The 22,432-nt window shown below is 40.0% G+C and overlaps 1 long non-coding RNA gene across 2 annotated transcripts in view; it reads left to right on the forward strand.

Moving 5' to 3' along the window:
• The window catches only part of LOC138163239 (uncharacterized), a 102,697-nt gene that overhangs the window by 22,022 nt on the left and 58,243 nt on the right, over positions 1-22,432 (forward strand). For both annotated transcript variants that reach the window (XR_011168852.1, XR_011168851.1), the window contains exons 2-3: positions 8,738-8,951; positions 12,790-12,931. This is a non-coding gene — a long non-coding RNA (uncharacterized lncRNA). The remainder of the gene's footprint in view (positions 1-8,737; positions 8,952-12,789; positions 12,932-22,432) is intronic.

Consider the following 22,432-nt stretch of genomic DNA (forward strand, 5'->3'; position numbering starts at 1 on the left):
TGCTTAGCTCTCTCTACCCACCCACCCCCCTCACAGGGATCCACGGACTAACTGAGATCCTCTGGTCACCCATGACCCTTAGCTAGAGTCAAAGCACATATATGTGTCACCAGAAGTAGACCAGAAGCATGCTTATTCTCCTCACCCTTCTCACATGAGCAGAGGATGGCAACCAGGTTGATGAAGGGTCTTGTGCTCATGAGTTGAGGACTGGTTGAAGGATAATGTTGTTAATGTTAGACAAGGTTGTTTGTCCATTTTCAAAAAGAACCAATGACATGACTAGGTGATATCTTGACTAATGTGTGAATGAGGTTTAAGTGCGGCTGAGGAGTGCAAAGTAATCAGCCTCACTCTTTTTTCCTAATTCATCAAATTTCAGAGGCAGGACAAAAGTCAAGATGACTAGCAATGGCCCAGGATGCAGTGGGTGACCTTGTCATCTTCAATGGCTGACCAAGCTGTAAGCACTCCACAGCACCTGCTTCAGCCACCTTTATGGATGTTAGAACAAATTCTTCTAATCTTCCCATTCTGCAAGGGGAAGTCTTCACATGCTTGGAGTAGATACCCCACTAACTCACTGACAGGTTTGAGGTTTCTTGATTCCTGCCAACCTGGTTTAGCCTGTCAGTCATGACAGTTTTACCCAGGTGTGGCTGCTGCCCATACTATAGCTTCTTAGAGCCATAGGTAAGCATTGGGTGACAGGTAGATACCAAAGGTGGATAAGCACCAATGAGAAGAGCTCAGCATTCTCTCACACCAGAAGTGCTTAGTCCTCCCTGAATAACCCATACATCCCAGGCAAGCTAGCTACTTGGTATACAAAGGCAGACGTGAGAATGTCACTGCCCTGAAGTAGCTTGTGGGGTTAAGATGTGCAAACAAGTATGTGAATATAAGTGTGGCACTGGATTCCAAACTTAAAGTGTTTTGCATATTGCATATGCAGGAGACCCCTAATTCTCCTAAAGAGAATGCTGACATTTCTCTATGTGATTGTGTGAGAGTTAAGTTGGTTAAGTTGCTTGGAAGAAAGACAAGTGTAACTCTAGACTTTCACCAAGAGCAGCTCCAGAGAGGAAAGAGAAAGATTTCAGAAGCTGAAGACATGTGGAAGCTGACTCATTAACGTGCCCATGATTTCTAATCTGCCTCTCTAGAAGCTTTGGAGAACTTTCTTTTGGATAAGATTAAAGCATCTCTCTTGGTTTGAGCAATATTTAGTGGAATAGATAGAAATAATTCTATCCTGCCACCCCTCTCAAGACTGAAGAAAAGAATGCCCAGCTTATAGGACTCCTGGGACATGCCCAACTCTTCCCAGCACGTGGGAAGGAGTACAGGCACTGCTCCCAGACTCTCCTCTTCGCTTCACTGGAGTCTTGACCTCAAATCATATCTATCCAGGTTTCCTGAAAGTCATGCTTCTATACACTGAGATAATCCATATGAACATGCATAGCCTACATAGGTATCACACATTATTTACATGTACATATATACAAAATTATATATATGTATATACAAGGATGATGGTATTCTCCCTTTAAATTTAACTAGAAATAGGAAAGCTTAGTAAAGGAATGGCTTTAGGAGAAAGATAATAAGTTCTCTTTTGGACATGTTGAATTTGAGATGCCTATGGAAGCTCCGAAGGAGAGGTCCAATAGGCAGTTGATGCTTAGGACTGGAGATCAAGAGACAGGAGAGGGTTGTATGTATAGTGATAGGAGTTATCGGCATAGAGATGATAGTTTAACCCATGGGAGCCATTACATTGATGAGAGAGGATGTAGGAACAGAAAAGGAGATCTGGTAGAGAGCCTTGAGATACACCCACACAAAGGAAGCTGGACACTGATGATCATTCATCAATGTACACTAAGGAGTGGTAGGGTAAAGATAATTCCTAACAATAATGACAAATTTGGGGTGACAGATGTGACTGTGAAAACCACAATATTTCCAAAAGAAATAAGAAAGATAGGACCAGACCCCAAGACAGACAAGTAGTTACAATATCCTTCTCCTAATATATAAAAAAAGGCTTATATTGATCTCCTTACATAAAAGATCTCAATGAAAGATCAAGGTAATATCTAAAGCATGCATGCACTTTGGGTTTGTCAAGTGCTTCTACAAATATTAGTTTACTTGACCCTCACAACAACTTGGTGAAGTCTGAAGGAATATATGATTGCTCCCATCTTATAAATTTATAAATACAATTTATTTTTATATTTATAGAAATGCATTATATAAAATATATATTATATATAACATACATATAAATTTATAAATGCAGCAGTTAAGACTTTTGTTGATGTTCAGTCATTTTCAGTTGTGTACGACTCTCCATGATCTCATTTGCAGTTTTCTTGGCAAAGATACCAGAGTGGTTTGCAACTTCCTTCTCCAGCTCATTTTATGGATAAGGAAACTGAGGCAAACAGGGTTAAGTAACTAGTCCAGGGTCACACAGCTAGTAAGTGTCTAAGATCAGATTTGAACTCAGAAAGATTAGTCTTCTTAACTCCAAGCCTGGCACTCTATCCTCTGTACTACCTAGCTTCCCTTAAAAACTAGAGAGGTTCAATGACTGACCCAGGGTCACATAGATACTAAAGTCAGATATAGGACCAGGGTCATGGTCTCCTCATATTTAGGATAATATTATTTCCATCAAATCTCCTTTTTCCCCAATTCAATTCAACAAACATTTATTAAATGTTTATTATGCACCAGGTACTGTGCTAAGTGCTAGATGGAGGGGGTAGTGGTGGAACAACACACAAAAGGAGTTAGAAAACCAGGGGTTGGGAGGGAGGACACCAGGAGGTACTCAGTGAGGAGGCATCTTTTTTTTTTTTAAGCAATTGGGGTTAAGTAACTTGCTCAAGGTTACACAGCCAGTTATTTCTGGGTGTGGTGCTAAGTATCTAAGCCCAGATTCGATCCCAGGTCTCCCGACTCTGGGGCCGGTGCTCTTACTCACTGCAAGTGAGGGGGAATCTTGTCCTGTGGAGTTGAAACCAAGAAGATATGTAAATGGAAAGTGGGATCAACTGCAAAATCCAAATTATGCCCTCTGTAAAGGCAAGCTTTTCCTCCAGCTCTCCAATCAGAGAGGAGAGGAAGCTGAGGGAGATGGGAAGGTGTTGAGAATATCCAAGGCTGAGTTAGAAGCTTGGTGATACTCATCTTGGAAGGGTCATCCCAACACCATAGGTCCATACAATCCAGTATTCTATTTCTGACCAGGGAGCATTTTATGGAACAGTATTATCTCGTTCCATGACATAAACCTTTAAAGATTAGGATGCACCTTAAACACCCTTTGATTCCTTTAATAATTTATTACAGCTCCAAGATAGAAGTTTTGGAATGAAATTATAGTATTCTGTCTTAATCATTGTTAAATTCTGGGCCTTACATATTAGAACAAAATGGTGTATATTCCAAAGAGGACGACCAGAGTGTTGAAGAGATTGGGAACTATGTCATTCAAGAATTGGTTCAAGGAATTTCGAATGTTTAGCATGAGAAGAGAAAACTTAGGAGAGATATAATGATCGCTCTTCAAATAGTTGAAGATCTATGGGAGATAGTTTAAATGTTTTCTATTCCAAGATACAAAGATTTAATGAACAACTCCATGTCCACCATAGTTATGTGTTGAGGACCACAGCCAGTGGGGCTCTGACCCTGATGGCTAAATAAGTCCTCTCAGCATAAGACCCTGCTAAACGATCAGTTCCCCATTCCCCAGGAAGGCTCACAGGCATGGGCTTCACATCCCCATGAGAAGTGTGTCATGCGCTCCCAGCTTGGGTACAAGGATACTCGCAGTGTTCTCAGGGGAAACTAGCATAATGTTGCAAAGTAATATTAACTAGAAGCCTTGGGACAACTCTATTCAGTTCTACGGAGGTTTAAGGAGGTTTGGAACATCCTGCCTGGTATTCCTACCCAGTGAGTTTTTGAAATTCCTTTTCCATCTGGCAAATGTGTTTTTTAAATTTTTTGTTTTTTGCTTTTTGGAGGAGGGAGGATAGGCAATTGGGGTTAAATGACTTGACCAAGGTCACATGGCTAGGTTTGTGTGTGTTAATTGTCTGAGGCCAGATTTGAACTCAGGTCATCCTGACTCCAGGGCTGGTTCTCTATTCACTGCTCCACCTAGCTGCCCCACAAATTTGTTTTTTTAAGGCATTCTTCTCCTCATTGGCTTTTTAGGCCTCTTTTGCCATTTGAGTTAGTCTATTTTTTAAGGTATTATTTTCTTCAGTCAGGATGTTGACTTGCTTTTCTTGATTTTCTTGTATCATTCTCATTTCTCCTCCCAATTTTTCCTCCACTTCTCTCACTTGGTTTTCAAAATCGTTCTTGAGCTGCTCCATGGTCTATAACCAGGTTATATTTTTCTTGGGAACTTTTGATACAGGAGTTCTGACTTCACTGTCTTCCTCCCATTCCATGCATTGATCCTTTTTGACCCCAAAAAAGAAATGCAGGATTGCATTTCCTCTGCTTGTTCATGTTGCCAGTCAATTACTTGGCTTTTGAACTCTTTGCCATGGTAGAACTCTGCTTTCGGAATGGAGAGAGCTTTGTTCCAAATCACTGGGGTTTTCACAGCTGCTGGAGCAAGTAGTAGGGCGCCCTCTCTGGAGCCCCCACAGGCTCTGGCACCTGGTCACATACCCCAGGACCTCCAACCCAGACCGCGATCCAGATCCAAGCAAGCCAAAGCAAGAGGAATTATCCTCTGAATGGTGGCTTGGTCCCCTACAGTCTGCAGGTCAGGAACTCCCAAGGCAGCCATGGGGCTGTGCTGTCATGCCTCTGCTGCTTTTTGCCCCAGGAGTAGGGGCTGGACTGCGTTCTTCTGTCCTCCCCTGTTCCAACAGAGTTCCATACTGACCTTTTACTTTGTCTTTGGCATTTATGGGTTGAGAAGTCTGGAAACTACCACAGCTTCTGGTGCTTCACTCTCCTGATGTCTGCTCTGGCTGCTGCTGGTCAGGCCTACCACAGGGCAAAAACCACTCATCCGGGGCTGGGCTCAGCTCCCAGCACGCAGCAATAAATCCTTCCTGCTGGCCTGCCTGGCTGCCTTCAATGGGAGATGTGTTTCTCTTTGTTACTTTGAGGGTTGTGTAGCTCTAAAATTTGTTTAGAGTCATTTTTCACATATATTGGAGGAAGTGGAAGCTAGAGCCATGGGGAAGTCCTATTTCTACTCTGCCATCTTCCCAATTGGTTTCCATGAATTTCTTAAGTCTAGACAATTAACAAAACAAGAAAGCAAGCCCTGGTTTGTAGCATTTACTAATTTCCAAGGTGTAAATGCTGACACTGAAAAATGTAACAATCAGCTCTTGGGAGTCAGCATGAGCTGACTCTAGCATGCTCCTGCAAGAGACCCTGGTGATGTGGTTCTCCTAGGCTATTTGGTATGGAGATAAACACTGCATTTGGAGTCAGGGGACTTGGGTTTGGATCCTGGCTACTTACTACTTCTGTCACTTTCCTGATGACGGGACAGTATGCCCAGTATTTCCATATCTTTCAAGTCACTATTCCCTATGAGCAGAGCCAAAGATGGATTACATATAAACTGAAGGGGCTGGACTAGTCCTAGGTCCCTTACAGCTCTAAATGTGATGATCCTAAACTAATAGTTGGAAAAATAGCCTCTCTGTATATTTATGTTTTTTAGTCTAGTTCAGATGCCATTGTCTTCCTTTAAAATGTGAAATACCTTAATACCTTTTAAAAACTCTAATTTCCCAGCAAAGAAAAACATTCTGGAGAAGACTGAGGTGGAAGTGTGTATGAGTGGGAGAAGTGTGGAGTTGATCCCTTGAATGAGAAGAAAACTTTTTTCAAGGACATAATCATATGGGAATGTTTGGTGGGGCACTGACCTATATGGGGAAACCTCTGTCCTTGACTGAAAGTGACTCCCACATAGTTATTTTCAAGGTAGAGAGGAGACAGCATTTATAAAGCAATATCTTCTGACTGCTTCCTCTAGGGAGGGAAGGGGGACCTATTTTCTACTGAGGGGAGACAGAAGTCCTTAGATGTTCCTGCATTCCTCTGTCATGGCTGACTGAGCTGCCAGCTAGTAGCAAGCTAGCCAGCAATCTCATATTATGACATTAAGTGTCAAAAGGGAACACTCAATGAAATGTTAGAAAATTTGAAAATCCTCCTGCTGATCCCTATTCTTTTCTTACCCCAGTTTTGTTCGCTGATATATGCCTGGGTGGATTTAATTCAGAAGATTCTTGATGACATCTGTCTCAGAGGAAAGAGGATAAATTTGTGTTACTTTGGATCAGCGTGGCCATGCATTAACTCCTGAAATTAACCTGTCATTGGGAGATAGAGAATCTGTACTAAGCTGCTGAATCAGTCAAAGAATAAGTAGAATTGAGGAAAGATTTTTTTAAAGTCATATTAGGTAGCTAAAACTTAGAGTTGTTAATTATAGGGCATTGTTTGAAATTATATAATTTAGCAAGTGAATTGTATAAACCTTCACTATTTTGCACTATATCCTTGTATTTATATAATAACTGTAGCATTATATAGTAGAAAGAAAATTTAATTTTGAGTCAGAAGGGGAAGGAGGATTAAGCATTTATTAAGCACCTACTATGTATGAGGCACTGTGCTAAGTGCTTTTTAAACATCATCTCACTTGATTCTCACAACTCTTTGAGGTGCTATTATTATTTCCATTTTACAGTTGAAGAAACTGAGGCAGATAGAGGTTAAATGACTTGTTTATGATCATGCAACTAGTAAGTGTCTGAGGCTGGATTTGAACTTGGGTCTTCCTGCCTCAGTCCCAGCAGTCTATTCACCTGCTAGGTCCCAGCTCTGCTGACATATCAAATATGTCTGGAAACATTTGGGTAACAAAATTTACTAAATTTAGTCACACTACATTTCTGCACTGGACGGATGGATAGGTATTGAAAGAGGAAGTTGAGGAAATAATTGATTTCTTGGTGGGGCTTCCAATAGCTTGGGTCCTCTACTCCAAAATGTCTGTAGAGTCAAGGTCATCCTTCTCTGCACAATTCAGTCCTCTCTGTGCTCCTCAAAAGCATGCTAAAAATGTCATTCTTACTCTAAACTCTGAAATGGAGACACTCAGAATTTCATCTCCCAATTCTGAGATAGCTTCTTCCTTTTATACAAATTGCTTAGAGTGTGATTCAGTCTCTCATACAATGATTGGTTTTTGATTGGTTCAAAAAGAGTGTGTATGTCCTATTGACATGCAGTTCTAACTGTATGATTTAATTAGAAAGTGTTCTCACCTAGTCAAGTCACCAGTCAAAATGGATTTGTTTCAACCCAGTTCTTAAACAATGTTCCTTTGTAATAGGAAAATGAGCATTTGCTAGCCCAACAAAATTACCAACAGCAGGCAGCAGCAATATCCTTTCTTTTCTAGTGTTCCTAGTGATACCCCAAAGGTTCTCTGAGTTGCAGGGTAATTTGAATGCCATGGTACCAGTGAGAAGTGGGAATTTGGGGATGATTAGTGGGAAAGATAAATGGAAATATGGAATGTTTCCCCAGCCTCATAATGACTCAGTGGAAAGTACTAGGTTCTTGCTACTGCCAGGCAATCCTATTATACTTTGCTTATCCACTCATTATCACACTCTCCACAGTAGCTCCTCTAAACCTTTTCATCCCTCCTCCAACCCCTCATGGCTCCTTCTCCCCTCACTCTCTCATATGAGAACCTGTGCCTCATATTTTACAGAAAAAAACTGAGGTCATTCACTGTGAACTCCCTCTTGTCTCTTCTTCCTTATCTCCTATCACTCAGGTGCCTTCTGACGATCTCTCCTCCTTCACCCTTGTCTCACTTGATAAAATGGCCTTACTCCTTACCAAGTCTAACTCCTCTACTTGTTCAAGTGATTCCATTAGATCCAATATATTGTCCCCTCTGTAATCCCCACTCTTTCAATTATTTTCAATCTCTCCATCCTACCAGCTCATTTCTTATTGTCTACAAACATGTCTCCCCCATCTTGGAAAAAAAATCCTCACTTGAACCTTCTATCCCTGATAACTATTATCCAATATCTCTTCCACCCTTTGCTAACTTCCTATAACACATTAAAATCTGAATTTCTAATCATTCCACTGAAACTGCCCTCTCCAAAGCTAGTGGTGATCTCTTAGTTGCCAAATCCAGTGGCCTTTTCTCAATCCTTATTCTTCTTGACTTCTCTACAGCCTTTGACACAGTTGATCATACTTTCCCCTTGATACTCTCTTCCCTCTAGGTTTTGGGGACACTATTATCTTCTGGTTTTCTTCCTACCTATCTGAATGTTCCTTCTCTGTCTCCTTCGCTGGATCCTCTTCCACACTAACCAATCACACCCACTAACCAAGAGAGTCCCTCAGGGTTCTGTCCTGGGACCTCTTCTCTTTTCCCTCCATGCTACTTTACTTGGTGATCTTAGTAGCTCCCATGGGTTTAATTGCCATCTTTATGCCCCAGACCCTTAAATCTACCTTTCCTAATTCAGTCACTCTGCTGACCTTCAAACTTACATCTCCAACTGCCTTTCAGACATCTCAAACTGGATTACCAATAGACATCTTAAACTCAATATGTTGTAAATAGAACTCATTATTGTTTTCCCTAAACCCCATCCCTCTTTTACCTTCCTTTTTATTGCAGATGGCAACACCATCCTTCTAGTACCTAAGACTTACAACCTTGAAGTCATCCAGGATTCATCATTACCCTTCACCCTTCGTATCCAAGCTGTTACCAAGGAAGGCCTATGGATTTCACCTTTGCAACAGCATCTCTAGAATATCCCTTGTCTCCTCTATCACTGCTACTACCCTAGTACGGGCCCTCATCACCTCAAGCCTGCAATAGCCTGATGGTAAGTCTGTCTGCCTCAAGTCTCTCCCCACTCCATTCCATTGTCCATTGAGCCATTAAAGTTTTTTTTTTTTCCCAAAGCACAAGTCTAATCATGTCTCAATAAACTGCAGTGGCTTCCTGTTGCCTCCAGGAGCAAATACAAAACACTCTATTTGGCATTCAAAGTCCTTCATTAACCTAGTCTTACCTTTCCAGTTTTCTTATACCTTACCCCCCCCCATTTACTATTTAACTCAGTGAATTGGCCTCATGACTGTTCCATAAACAAGACACCTCATTTCTTGACTCTTGGCATTCTCTCTGACTGTGCTCTCTGCCTGGAATCTTCTTTCCTCCACTTTGCCTGTTGACTTCCCTGGCTTCCTTTAAGTCCCATCTAAAATCCCACCTCCTACAGGAAGTCTTCCCTAACTCTTCTTAATCCTAGTGCTTTGCCTTTTAAAATTATTTCCTATTTATCCTGCATATAGTTTGCTCTCTCTATATGTTTGCCTGTTGTCTCCCCCATTAGATGGTAAACTTTTTGAGGACAGAGACTTTTGCCTCTTTTTGTATCCCCTATATGTGCTTGACACATAGTAAGTGCTTAATAAATGTCAATTAATTGATTGATTGAGCAATTGATTACGGGACATCCTACTTGAGCTCTGAGACAAGGAAGAGATCAACAAAACCAAGTCCCCTAAATCAGTTAGGTGTAAGAACCAGGGACCTCTGGTTGAGATGGGTGAGTCATTAGGTCTACAAAGATGCCCTGAAGTTACAAAGACAGCAGAATTCAGTGTCAAGAACTCTGGGCTGTGAATCACAAGACTTTCCTGACTTCCTTCAAGTCTCAACTAGTATTCTGCCCGCTGCAAGAAGTCTTTCCCAAGGGGAGGCTAGGTGGTGCAGTGAATAGAGCACCGGCCCTGGAGTCAGGAGGACCTGAATTCAAATCTGACCTCAGACACTTAACACAAAACTAGCTGCTTGACCTTGGGCAAGTCATTTAACCCCAATTACCCTACCTTCCCCTCTCCAAAAAGAAGGAAAAAAAGAAGTCTTTTCCAATCCCTTTAATACTAGTGCCTACCCTCTGTGGATCATTTCCTACTTATCCTATATATGTTTTGTTTTTACAGAGTTGTTTGCATGCTTTTTTCTTGCTTAGACCAAAAGGTCTTGGTGACCAAGGGCTATCTTTTGCTATCAAATAAGTTAATATTTATAAATCACCTTGCAAACCTTGATGGGCTATATGAATGCTAGTTATTATAATTATTGTTATCATTATTACTATTATTATTACCTTGTTTCACTAAGTGCTTAGCATGGTTCCTGGAAAATAGATAACATTAATGAATGCTATTTGACTTCTGGTGCTATCTAACGCTAGCTTTGTATGTGGTTTTAGGCAGGTAATTTTCCCTCTCTGGGCTTTAGATTCTTCTATAACATAAGGGAATAGGCTTAGGTCATTTCTAAGGTTCCTTGCAGCTCTAGTGTTCTTGCCTGGTTAGGTTCCATGAATCATGCTGAAAGTCTCACAAATAGTTTTCTGATGCATAGACAGAAAGAATTCTCCTAAGAATCTTAGGAGAGAAAAATGTGAAAAGGAAAAGAGAAATGGTACACCAAATGGGGGCTGAAAGAGCCTTATAAAAATTCAGTAGCTATAGTTTTTACTCTCTGTCTCTCCCCAGCAGCTGGAAAATTAAGCTGTGAATTTAAATTTTAAAAAATACCAGCCCTATGGGACTCTGCTTGCTGGATGATTATTTGCTCTTTGATTTGTGACTGTGCTTCAGTTTCTCCCCTTCTTTTCTCCTCCTTCTGTTGTATTCAGATAGCCCAGTCACGTTTCAGAGTCCCTCAAGCTGTGTTGTCCCACAAGATGCAGTGACTAATAGGGAGCCTGGGGGTTCTAGTGTACCACAAAAGCTCTGGTCTTGATTCTGTGGAGTAATTTTTATCCCAAGGTCCTTTCCTTCCATCTGTGGTGGTGTCCCTGGGACCTCAGTTTATTTCATTGCCTATATTCCTAAGGAAAGGGACATCAGTAGCAACTTGACTCTGCTTAGTAAAAATAACAATGTTAGTGATGTTAATGATAACTAACATTTATTTAAACAGTACTATGTGCAAGATGCTGTTCTTGCTGTTATTCAGTCACTTAGTCATGTCTGATTCTTTGTGATCCCATAGAAGACCAGGCCCTTCTTATCCTCCACTATCTCTCAAAGTCTATCCAAGTTCATGTTTGCTGTTTCCATGATAGCATCCAAGCATCTCATTCTCTGCCATCCCCTTTTCCTTTTGCCTTCAGTCTTTACCAACATCAGGGTCTTCTCCAATGAGTCCTGTCTTCGCATTATGTTGCCAAAGTATTTAAGCTTCAGCTTCGGTATTTGACCTTCCTGGAAATAATCTCAATTAGTTTCTTTAAGTATTAACTAAGTTGCTGCTGTTGTTGTTGTGTTTGTCCTTCATTTTTGAAGAGGACCATGGCATCAGGGAAATGATGACATGACTTACAGCTGACTTTGATTTGAGTGATTGATTTCCTTGCTGTCCAAGGGACTCTCAAAAGTCTTCTCCTGCATCACAGTTCAAAAGAGGTGATTCTGCTGTGCTCAGCTTCCTTTATGGTCTAAGTCTCACAGCCATACATTGCTACTGGAAAAACCATAGCTCTGACCACATGAACCTTTGTCAGAGAGATGATTTCTCTGTATGCTGCCCAAATTTGCCATGGTTTTCCTTCTAAGGAGTAAGCATCTTTTAATTTCATGGCTGTAGTTGCCATCTGCAAAGATCTTTGAGTCCAAGAATATAATGTCTGACACTGCTCCTATCTCTTCTCCCTCTATTTGCCAGAAAGTGTTGGGACCAGTTGCCAAGATCTTAGGTTTTTTTTTTTTTTGATGTTAAGCTTCAAGCCAGCATTTACACTTTCCTCTTTCAACCTTCATCAAGAGGCTTCTTAATTCCTCTTCACTTTCAGCCATCAGAGTGGTATCATCTGCATAGCTGAGATTACCTTGTGTCTTTTGTCTATCCACCGTACCACCTGCCTTTCAAAATTTCTCTTTTGCAGAACTTCCAAGTTCATACTGTCCTTGGCATTTTCCTGCTAAGAAATTTTCCTCCCTCTTCTGCCTCCCACTGCAGCAGGTCAGAGCCCCCAGAGCACAAAGGCTAAAGAGTCAGTGGTAATTAATGAGCTATCTATTAACTCCCCACTTTACTCCTGTGTAATTAGTCATCAATTCACCAACACCCACCATTAAGTGTTTAGATAAATCGGGTCCCCTTACTGAACTTCAGTTTCCTCATCTATAAAGTGAAGCAGCTAGATTAAAGAATCTCTAAGGTCCATATGAGCTCTAAATAGCTGTCTATTTGAGTCTCTCCCCAATCTGCTTATTAGAAGAGACCTCAGATTACTCCAGGAGCAATAGTTTAGGGTAAGCCCAGCATAGTGATGGCACTTTGGTTCTCTTGAAGAACACAGGACAACAACCAATCAGCTTAGAGAAGAGAGCTTGATATATGGCATAGGGTCTTGCACATGGGAAGTATTCAGTAATCTACAAGCACCTGCTATGTGCCAAGCACTGTGCTTGAAACAGGAGATAGAAAAACAAAAGTGATTGAACTCCCTGAACTCAAGGAGCTTACATTCTCTTGAATGGAAGAGCAAATCTATCTCTTACAAATTTGCATCTGCCTTCTGAAAACAAATTAAAGTATTGATTAATAATTGGTACTTTCCTTTTATTTTAGGCCAAATCTGCTGCAATTCTTAATTTATAGGTTAACTGTGATAAAATTTCTGTTTTCATTTTCTTTAGTGATTAGTTTTCCTGGCAAATATATTAAATAACACTACAAATAAACACAATATGCTATAGTGGGAAGTCCCTCCCTGGCTTTGGAATCAGAGAACACATGTTTGAATCTTGGATCTACTTCTTACCATCTGTGTCATCTTGGGTAAGTCACTCTTTCTCTTTAGGTTTCAGTTTCTCTATCTGAAAAATGAGGTGAGTCAATGAAGAGGATTAGAGGGAGTTTACAACAATGAATTAGTGTTCCAATTTTCCCATATCTCCAATATTTATCATTTTCCTCTTTTGTCATATTAGCCAATCTGATAGGTGTGATATGGTACTTCAGAGTTGTTTTAATTTGCATTTCTCTAATCAATAATGATTTAGAGCATTTTTTATATGACTATAGATACCTTTAATTTCTTCATCCAGAAACTGCCTGTTCATATTCTTTGACAATTTATCAATTGGGGAAGGTACCATATTATTCTAAGGTGAAGTCTCACACTTTGTTACTCTAATGCTCAAGTATCTTTAATGTCTTCTAACATCTTCCCCTGGATCCTTTTTGACTTATATCATCTTCCTGGAAAAACTATAAAAAGACTTCCTGTCATCCCTCTTTTTGAAACCTCAGATTCTTCCTGGAGCACCCACAAAATTCTGGTTTTGTTTGAGGCATCCCTCTGGTTTTTAGTTCCCTTGCCAAGCAAAGATGATCAGTTTACCATTCCTTACCAATTTCCCTGGTGTTCCCTTTGATGACTCACTTTTTAGATACTTCCAAGAGAAACACACTACTCTTCTCTTGTCCCCTTAATTCTTACAGTTAAAACATTGACTTGTATAACCCAAAGTAAGATTAGGCAAATTCTGTCACAAAAGCAAACATAATAATGGCTAGCACTTACATAGCTGTTTAATTCTTGAAAAGTATTTTCTGAGCATTATCTCATTTGATCCCCACAACAACCCTGTCAGGCAGTTGATATTATCATTCTCATTTTACAGATGAGGAAACTGAGGCTGAGAGTGGTTAAGTGACCCACTTCGGTTGCTCAGCTAATGAACATTTAAGGCAGACCTTGAATCTAGGTCTTCCTGATGCAAACCCAATATTCTTACCCACTCTGCCACCTGAAGGTCTTCATTCAGTAAATTTCTTCCTGTGCCAAGAATTCAGTTCAGTTCAACAGAGAGTCCCTATCAAATGGCTATTCTGTGCAAAGCATTGGGTTAAGTGCAATACACCATTTATTAAAAACTCTGCCCTTACCATCACCTGCATGCAGTATGGCATAGAACAAACTTATCTGTCTTCATTCAAGGATTCTTCTATGATCATGTATACATAGGAGACATCTTGTTGGAGAGTCTTACTTTACTGAATCAACTGCTCCCTAAAAAATAACCATCAAACAATAAGCATGGTGAGATCTTGTATCCTCTATATTATTCAGTCACCTATTGCCTAGGTAGCTTTATTGGCATAATAGCTATTGCACTGGACTTGTGTTTAGGAAGAGCTGAGTTTGAATCTGACTTCAGATACTTGCTAAAGTGTGTAACCCTGGCCAAATACACAGCTTCTCTCTGCTTCAGGTTTCTCACTTGTAAAATGGGGATAATAACAACACCTATCTTGCAGCATTGTTGTGAGGCTCAAATGAGATGATATGTGTAATGTGCTTTGCAAAATGTAAAGCCTTATATAAATTTCATTATTAATTATTCCCTCAGTTTCTTCACTTATAAAATGGGAATAATAATAGCCCCTGTATTGTAATGGTTTTTTTGTGAGGATCAAGTGAAATCATATGTAGAAAATACTTTATACCATGGTTGTTGTTACCTCTAAGCTTTCATTTCCTCCTCTATAAAATAATAGCTACAGCATTAACCTAATAGGGTAGTTTTTTTTTTTTAAGCAATTGGGGTTAAGTAACTTGCTCAAGATTACACGGCCAGGTGTTTCTGGGTGTGATGCTAAGTGTCTGAGCCCAGATTCGATCCCCAGGTCACCTGGCCTCCCCTAATAGGGTAGTTTTGAAAATCAGATAAGATCATGTATGCCAAGGACTTCACAAATCTTAGACTATGATATGGATGGTAGTTATTATTATTACTGCCTAGCAATAATAGGCAGCCTTACCTGCCATCAGGCGGATCAGGGAAGCTTCATGGAGAAGACATTTGGCTTGAGCTTTAAAGGACAGGTAGGAACTGGACAGGTGAAGACAGGGAAAGAAGATGTTTCAGGCACAGGGAACATACTGAGTAAAAGGTATTGAAGTGGCAGAGGGCAAGGCGTGGTCCAGTTTAGCTATAACTTGAGGTTTGTGATAATAGAACATTACAACATATGTCCAGAAAGGTAGGAGGGGTCAAGACTATAGAGGGTCTTGAATGCCAGGATCTTTGAACTTAATTCTAGAGGCAATAGGGGACTACTGAAAATGAATATATCTAGAAATAAAGATTAGTCTGACAACAATGATACTTTGGAGGACAGAGAGAGTAGGGATGGAGGATGAGAAGTAGCAGGGAATCTAGAGAAGAGGACAAAGATACCCTCCTGAGTCTTCTTTTGTCCATATAAATACTAGCCCTTTTCAGGGCTGCTGACCTTTGGTGTTCACCTTTACCCAACTTTCACCTGTGGCTCCAAGAAGCTATAGCATGTTCAGGGGCCACACCCTTGTAAAACCATCTTTGCAGAAGGGCTAAACCAGATTGAGGGTAACTGATAAGCTTCAAACCTGAATGTCTACCCCAAGCATGTGAAGACTTCTCCTGGCAGAAGGGGAAGATGAGAACAATTTGTTCCAACACGAAGGTGCTGTAATTTAGGCTATGAAGGTGCCTAAAACAGGTGCTGTAGACCACTTGGAACTTGGTTGAGCATCAGAGATACACAGATCATCCACTGTATGGCCAGCCATAGCCAGTTGTCCTGACTTTTGTCTTGCCACTAGGTTTTTGTGGCTCTGGAAGAATGGGTGAGGCTGACAACTTCATGCAACTCTGCCTCACTTAAATTGGAGTCATGAGTAAGGTGCACAGTAAGTGTGTGAGTAGTGATGAGTAAGACATCACCCAAGTGATGTCACTGGTCCTTTTGAAAATGAAAGGCAAGCAACATTTTCTAACATTACTCAACTCATGAACTTACAAGGCTCTTCATCAACCTGGTTGCCTTCCTCTGGATGCTCTGTAGCTCATCCCTGTCCTTCTTACACTTTGGGGCACAGAACTAAACACAATATACTAAGTGATATCTGCCGGGGCAGAGCACAATGGAACTGTCCCCCACCTGTTCCTGGAAACTGGAAACCATCCTAATGCAACCTAAAATTTCATTAGCTTTTTGGGCTGCTTTTTTGTATGCCCAGCAATTAACACAATGCCTAGCACGTAGAAGATGCTTAATAATGTTTATTGACTAACTGACTGACTTCCACATCACACAGCTGGCTCACACTGAACTTGTGATCTATTGAAACTCCCAGATACATTTCAGAACAGCTGTCTATCCATGTCTCTCCCCATCTTACATTTGTGAAATTGATTTTTTTATACTCATGTTCAGGATTTTACACTTATCCCTATTGAATTTCATTTTCTTGGATTTTACCCAATGCTCTAACCTATCAAGATCCTTTAGGATCCTGACTCTATCATCAAGTGTGTTAGCTATGTCCCCCAGACTGATATCATTTGCAATTTAATGGTCATATGTACATTTGTCCAAGCCATTGATAAAAATGTTAGACAAACACAAGGCCAAATACACATCCTTGTGGTCCTCTACTAGAGATCTTCTGCTTGTTGACATTAAACCACTAACAACTTCTATTTGAGTACTTCCATTCAAAAAAATTGTAATCTATCTGATTGGATTGTCATCTAATTCACACCTACCTTTTCTATAAGAATAGGATGAGATACTTTATCAAAAACTTTGCTAAAAACACAGGTATACTATGCCCACAGAATTCTCCTCATCTGTTGGTTTAGTAATCCTGTCTCAAAAGGAAATGATGTTAGTCTGGAATAATGGCCCAATTTTGAGAAAGCAATGCTCACTTTTTGGAATCACCACTTCCTTTTTCCTGGCTGTTTGCCAGTCATGCCTGTAATAATCTGATGCAGAATTTTAAATCAAAACTGAGCTCACTGGCCTATAATTTTCAGATTCCATTCTCATCCTTTTTTTTTTTTTTAAATTGGAGCATCTGCTCTTCTCTAATCTTGTAATGTCTCTCCCTTTTTCCATGAGCTTTCAAATCTATTAACATTAGTGGGAAGGAAAGGGAATGAGAATCCAAGGATGTGGCTCATCTACAGCCAGGTAGTTTGAATTCCTCAAGGGAAGCAGGTGCTTTTTTTACGATCTCTACTCATCCAGTGAATCAACTCCTTGTTGGTCATTGTTGTTCTTTTGGTTCCAGGGTAAAGGTTATACTTCTTTGCAGAGAAAAAAAAATAAATTAAGATTTGAGCAGTTCTATTTCTCTCTCTTGTTAGTTATCATCATTCCATTCACCCTAAGCAAGTTTGCTTCTTCAATCCTCCTTTTTCTCCCAATAAAACTAAAAAAGCCTTTTCTTTCATCTTTAACCACCTTCATCAGCCTCAGTCCATTCATAGCTTGAGTATTCCTGACACCATTTTTTTTTTTTTGCTTTCTGGAGGGGCAATTGGGGTTAAGTGACTTGCCCAAGGTCACACGGCTAGTAAGTGTTAAGTGTCTGAGGACGACTTTGAACTCAGGTCCTCCTGACTCCAGAGCCAGTGCTCTATTCACTGTGCTACCTAGCTGCCTCAACACCATTTTTTTTTTTACCAAATTGTGTGATGCCCTCATATTTTTCTTCTGTTACCTGTCATTGTTTTCCATTTTCTATACATTTCTTTCAAAATCTAAATTAGTTGTGAATTCCACAAAAGGCATTTTCCTCCTTGTCGTAATTGTTTTCCTTTGTGTTTTCAGATTTTGTTCTTAAGTATCCCCCCATCCCTCCTGCGGTGACTTCCTATTCCTTGAATTAATTTAGTTTATTAGTCAAACCAATCTTTCCCCTCACTCTATTGACATCTACTAGGTTTCTATATTTTGAAAGATTTTCTTGTAGTTTGTCACTCATGCTAGCTATTTCCAGTTTGAGAGAGGGAGGAAATAAATATTTATTAAGCCTCTGCTATGTGCCAGAAACTATGCTAAGCACTTTCATGAATATCTTATTTGATCCTTACAAGAGCCCTGTGAAGTAGCTGCTATTATCCACATTTTACAATTGAAGAACCTGAAGCGGATCTATGTTCAGTCCTAACTGTTAAGTGACTTGACCAGGGTCATACATTTCAAACAAAGCGTTCAGTTATTTCAATTGTGTCTGACTCTTTGTGACTCCATTTGGGGTTTTCTTGGCAAAGATACTTGGAGTGGTTTGTCATTTCCTTTTCCAGCTAATTTTATAGATGAGGAAGCTGAGGCAAACAGAGTTAAGTGACTTGCCCAGGGTCACATAGCTAGTGTCTGAGGCCAGATTTGAACTCAGGAAGATAAGTCTTCCTGACTCCAGATCCAGCCCTCTGGGGACTGGTGTCTTGAGGCACCAGGTTATGTCTTTTTGGGTATTCAATACGTATAAAATCTACAACCTGCAGGTGCATAATTTCTACTTTGCTTGCTTAATTTTCCTTTAAGATAACTTTTGCAATTTCTAATGGAGATGACCTGAATTGTCAGGATAAACTTTAGGTGTTAGACCTATAAAGAGAAGGTCCAGTTGAAGACTCAGCCCTTTTGTCATTTTTCCTGTTTTGTAACAACAGAACTAAAAACACATCTGGCTCCTATTGCAGAGAAGTCTATGCCTATGCACAGTAGGGCATACATCACCAATGCTACTGACTGCCACCCTCCCCAGACCTGAATGCTGCCTTGGGTCAGAGGTACATGGGAGTTGTTTGCACTCTTAGTTACGTGGCCTGAACAGTTTCTGGGCCCTAAATTCTCCTCATCTGAGTCTCACTTTCTCCACAGGATACCTACAGACTTATAGAGCTCCCCTGTAACTTGAATTCTGCTTAGAATAGAAATAGACGTCAGCTCAAATGTCAAATGCAGGCCCTGTACATGGAAGCATCAATGTCAGCTCCTAACTTTCTCTCCCTCTTCCATACATGATGACTACTTTTTTGAATCCAAGATAAAAAAAAAAGGAAGAGTAGGAGGAAGCATCTTTCTCTGTGACTTCAGAGAATGGCTAGGAATCACTTAAGAAGGAGATGAGTTCTTCACAATAACAATTCATATTTATATAGCATTTCTCTTATAAACAGAGTGATAGACTTCCTTGAACTGACTGGCTGTGTGACAGTGGGTGTGGAAGTTTAACCTCTGAGCTTCAGTTTTCTTATCTACAGAAGGGGATAATAATACACGTAGGACTCACTCCCAGGTGCTTATGAAACTCAGATGAGAAAGGTGTAATGGAGTGAGGAAGGAATCTGCCCAGTGAGCATGCACAGGGTAATTTTCCTGCTACCAGCCCATGTAGATTCTGGGGGAATTTGCTTCTAAAAGTCTATGATGATGTGTAAAAATAGTAACAACCCAATAAAATAAGTAACAAGTAGATAACTTTGTTTTGAAAAGCTCTAAACATATATAATCTCATTTAATTCTTGCAATAACCCCAAAAAGTAGAAGCTATTATGTTTACTTTATAGATGAGGAAAATGATAGTGAGGGAAGTTAAGGGACTAGTCCAGAGTCACACAGCTAGTAAGTGAAGCATCTAGGTAGCATGTGGAATAGAATGCTGGACTTGCAGTAATGAAGACCTGAGTTCAAATGTGACTCAGACATTTACTAGGAAGGGAGTAACTTATCCACTGGGTATTTTGCATTTTGAAACTCTAGTGATGAGGTGAGTGCTTTGTAGCAACATTTTTAAGTTTGAACTAGACCTTTCCAGGGATAGGTTTAGTAAACTTCTCAGTAAGTAAAAGTTAATCTTTGTAAAAGTTAATCAATATTAATTGGTTGTATTGACAGTAGGGTGCTAGTAACTAGTATCAATGATATTGAGGAGATATTAACTGTCACTGTTGATTGTCATGAGGGGAGAAGGACAGTCCAGAATGATGTTTTGAGGCAATAGCATTAGAAAATCATCCCATTGCCTTCCAGACATACCCCTTGAATCCTTAAGGGGAGATGTAGTCAGCCATGCTCTGGGAACCCAGCCTGTTAATTTATGTGGATTGACATAAGGATTCTGAAAGCTTGTAAATGCTACATATATAAAATACCTTGAAATCACCACATAAAGGTTAGTTATTCGCATTATAATCCTAGAAAGGTTCTGAAAAGTTGAGTTAATTGTGTAAAGTCCTGTAACTAGTAACTGTCAAAATCAGGATTTTTAACTAGAACTTAATATAAGGCTAGTGTCCTTTTGATTATACCTTATTAACAATGAGATAGTAAAGGTCTTTGATAATTTTACATTCTAGTCTGGCATATAACAGGAAAGCTGCTGGGAACCAAGCAAGAATGCTGAGCCCAAGAACCCTTGGACTTCCCTGTGGTTTCCAGTGAAAAGAAAAATCTCTTAGGAGAGCCAAGATGTAACTTTATTCTTAGGGGAAATCCAGAGGGTTGGACATCTGGATGAGAAGCAGACTTTATTGGTGAAATAAATTTTCAGAAAATCCAGAGATAGAAGACTTTCCAAAAGTCGAGAAAAGAAACATTCTCCCTAAATTTCTTTTCCCAGGGCCAACATGTGAGTCATATAGCTGAAAGGCTCACTTTTAGCTCTAGAAGAATGGAATAAAACAAAAATATTGAAGGTGGCTTTGACGCCTAGGAATTTTAAGAGGTATCTTAACAGTTGACTATGAATATAGCCCAATGTAAGTCCCCAGACTTTCCCCTTCATCTCTCTAGTGCCTAGCATGGTGCCTTATATCTTTTTATATGGTTTGGTCCAGACTTCTGATTTTATTAGGGAAGGTAATTCCCATCAACTGATACACATGACCGCTCATCTATAACTTATAGTCATGTAGAATATTGCCTGAGACACTGAGAAGTTAATACTTGCCCATAGTCACGCAGTTAGTATGTGCCAGAGATGACTTCAACATTAATCTTTTGGATGCAACACCTCTTTGGACCATCTCTCTCAAAAATAGCATTGGGCCTGCAAGCTATGTGCTACCTGGGTGGTGAGAGGTGTGATTCCTAATGGCAGAAGGAATGCTAAATACTATAGTCTATAGGACTATACCCGATACTTAGGTAAGGAACTTACTGAGTTGGTTCTCGACATTCATTAACAGGGACAAATAGATAAAGGAGGTCCAGGGATGCAACAGAGAAAGAAAGCCTTTGGAAAAGCAGACATAAATGGAAAGCCATCCCCATCATGGCCCTTGACTTGCTAGAAATTCTAGAAACTTCCAAGAATGGACATATTCTGAATTGAGATCATTCCTTCTCTCCTTGTTTGAGCTGAAATCTTATCTCATGAGCTAAATAATGTGAAGAGCTCATTTACTCATGAACTCTTTGGTATATTCTAACCTTCATAACTTCTGATTTATTTTTACCTTATTGCTTAGATAAGTGCACTTTATTCTGTTCATTATTTGTGATGATCTTTTGTGTAATTAGTGTTTGGTAGGAAGGAGCTAGCTGGTGAGTATAAGATAAGAGTTATCCCCTCCCCTTTAAGAATAATCAGGGATCATACCTCTTTTGCCCTGAACTTCCTTTCACCTAAACAAGGTGGATGTTTGAGGTATCGTGGATAAATACAATTCAAGTCCAATACCCCAACCTCAGAGTAAGGCAACGGAAGAAGTAAATGCCTAGCAATGACCCTTCTTCTCCGTCACAGTCTCCCTTGAAGAGGAACAGACCAGATTCTAGAGATGTCTATCTATGTCACATGCAAGTCAGCCACATTACATACATGCATGCATATACATGCCTATTTATGTGTATATATACACATCTATGCATCTACATATATTTATGTTTGATGAATGTGTATATGTATGTACATGTGTGTAAACTATGGTATATGTGTGCATGCATATGAAATATTCCACACACATATCTATCTTATCCTGTCTCTGAAGCCAGCCTGTTTTTTGGATTATGGCTATAATTTTGTTAATATAAGGAGAAATCTCCTTCTACCAATGCAAGTCAGTAGCTGTTCTGCAATGTATAGTCTTTCAAGAGTTGCCTCAAGCACTGAGAGATGAATTATTTGGCCAGGGTCACTGTATCAGCAATGCCATATTCACAATGCCTATAGAGATTACAAATATGCTGATATAATTATCCATCACAAAATACATCAGGTTTGCCATTTGGGGAAATAAACTAGAAAATTTATTAAGATACCAAAAGACTGAGTCCCAAAACCAGAAAGTGAAAGCCATCAGAGTAGTTATGACATTGGCACAGGTAGATAAAGTAGAAAGCACCCACATTTTCAAGCCTTTAAAACAGAACAGGCTACCTCAGGCAAAGGTCCTCCTCTCCCCACTCACAGCAACCACCCAGCGTGCTCCCAGCAGCTCCGGCCCCTGGCAGTCCTCAGCAGGAGTCCTAACTCAAAAAAAAAAAAAAAAG

Source organism: Petaurus breviceps, unplaced genomic scaffold (genome assembly GCF_028583685.1).
Source record: "Petaurus breviceps papuanus isolate PSGF00001 unplaced genomic scaffold, PetGlider_PUasm1.0 187, whole genome shotgun sequence".
In the NCBI taxonomy this organism is placed as follows: domain Eukaryota; kingdom Metazoa; phylum Chordata; class Mammalia; order Diprotodontia; family Petauridae; genus Petaurus; species Petaurus breviceps.